Source organism: Phoca vitulina, unplaced genomic scaffold (assembly GCF_004348235.1).
Source record: "Phoca vitulina isolate PV1807 unplaced genomic scaffold, GSC_HSeal_1.0 scaffold5, whole genome shotgun sequence".
Classification (NCBI taxonomy): Eukaryota; Metazoa; Chordata; class Mammalia; order Carnivora; family Phocidae; genus Phoca; species Phoca vitulina.
Genome location: NW_022589708.1, coordinates 26,403,967 through 26,406,322, shown reverse-complemented (window position 1 = coordinate 26,406,322; position 2,356 = coordinate 26,403,967). Strand labels below are relative to the sequence as shown.

General features: G+C 33.0%; 1 pseudogene; it reads left to right on the top strand.

Annotated features, from left to right (window-relative positions):
- Positions 1 to 663: 663 nt before the first annotated feature.
- LOC116631292 lies at positions 664 to 1,392 on the top strand (annotated as a pseudogene).
- The last annotated feature ends 964 nt before the right edge of the window (positions 1,393 to 2,356 follow it).

Below are 2,356 nucleotides of genomic sequence, written 5' to 3'. Positions count from 1 at the left end.
TTGTACAGTGTAATTTTTCTTTGACAAATGAAATTGTGTGTAAAGGTATTATCAATCTGTAGGGAAATGATTTTTTATTCATAAAATTATATGAGAAGGTTGGCTATCTAATTGGGAAAAATGATCCTATTTTGTACTGTTTGCAAAAATAAAATCAAATTAACTTAAAAACATAAAAGTTTGAAAAATGTAAGGCTATAAAAAGATAGGATAATGTATACATTATTTTATTCCTGAGAATACTTTTTCCATGTTAAATCTGTTCTGGGGTCTAGTAAAAATAGTAGGAATTTGTAAACATGAGAGATAGTATCCCTGCTCTCATAAAAACATAAAAAAAATAATTGATCAGTTTGACTAAAGAAAACTAACAAATCTAATAATCAATACTTCTATACTTCAAAAGATATTATACACATAGAATAAATATAACTAAAAACCTAGAAGAAAGTATGTCCAACAAATATATAAAAATTCTATACAGAATATATCAAATACTTCTATAAAACAAAAAAGGAAATGAAAAACATTCCCAAAGGAAGTTGAGCAAAATATATGAATGAGTGGCTTTTATAAATGCATCTTGGTTTCAAAATAAATTAAAAAAGAAGCCCATGCATGTCTCTTTTTCACGGTGCCTTGGAGGCAGTAGGTTACTTTAGGATGAAGCTGAACATCTCTTTCCCAGCTACCAGCTGCCAGAAACTCACTGAGGTGGATGATGAACACAAAATTCATAGCTTTTATGAGAAGCATACGGCCACAGAAGTTGCTGCTGATGCTGTGCGTGAAGAATGGACGGTTACATGGTCCAAATCACGGGTGGCAATGACAAGGCTTTCCCATGACCCATGGCCATGTCTACCTGCTGCTGAGTAAGGGGCACACCTGCTACAGACCAAGGAGGACTGGAGAAAGAAAGCACAAATCTACTCGGGGTTTCATTGTGGATGCTATTCTCAGTGTTCTCAACTTGGTCATTGTAAAGAAAGGGGAGAAGGATATTCCTGGATTCATTGATACTACTGTGCCTCATCGCTTGGGGCCCCAAAGAGCTAGCAGAATCCACAAACTTTTCAGTCTCTGTAAAGAAGATAATGTCTGCTCATATGTTGTGAGGAAGCTCCTAAACAAAGAAGGTAAGAAACCTAGAACCAAAGAGTCCAAGATTCAGCATCTTGTTACTCCACCTGTCCTCCAATAAAAACGATGGTGTGTTGCTCTGAAAAAACAGTGTACTAAGAAAAATAAGGAAGAAGCTGCAGAATATGCTAAACTTTTGGCCAAGAGAATGACGGAGGCCAAAGAAAAACACCAGAACAGATCACCAAGAGACAGAGGCTTTCCTCTCTGAGAGCTTCCACCTCTGAGTCTGAGCCCAGTCAAAAATGAGATTTTCTAAGGGTAACAAATAAATAAAATCAGACAGAAGCAAAAAAGCCTATGCCATTTAATTGAAAAATACAAACATATACAAAACAAAGAAAAATTTATATCCTTCAAATTATAATTAGTATCACATTCAAAAGTTTGGAAAACAATTAAATATTAATATCTGGTGTGAACAATAATTGTCACAGTAACATTGAGTGCAATTTACCCTCAACCATGAAAATAAATCCCGTAAGACAGCAATACCACTTCTTAGTATTTAACTTACATGAGTTAACCAAGTAAGCATGCATGCATAAGAAAACACTACAGCATTGTTTGTGGCAGAGGAAAAAAAAAAGAGCAATTGGGGGATTGAAAAAGTAAACTGTATAATGGAATACAATATAGCAATGAAAAACTATACCAGAATATATGGGCTAGAAAGGATTATCTTAATGTTGTAAACAACAAATAGGACAAATTAAATTCCAGACACATATTTAGAGTATAACACCATGTATGAACATACATATGCACAAACACTAATATATATTTTCATGGCGCCTATAAAAATTGAGAAATCAGAAGAAAGAAAGAAATTGAAATAAAAAATGTAAAACTGATTATTTGAGCCTGGGAACCTGTTCAAGGTGGATGTTATTATTTTCAATGTTTAAATTCGTACAAGGACAATGCAGTCTGGCGTTATTTGGGAAGTAAAGTAACTGAATAAAACAGAAAATTTTTAAATGTGCCAGAAATAATTATAATATTTCAAAATATGATATCATGATTAAATGGCTGGCTTCAAAGTAGAATACTAAGTAAATGTTTGAAGGTTCTCAGAGAAATGCACATTTTAAAATAAATTTATATTCATAAAAGATATTAAAGAAAAGTTATAAAAGAGGATTGACAATAGAAAAATTCATCTTAATGCTTCAAGGTATCTTGTGGTAGGTGTTCATTAACCCTTTGGCTT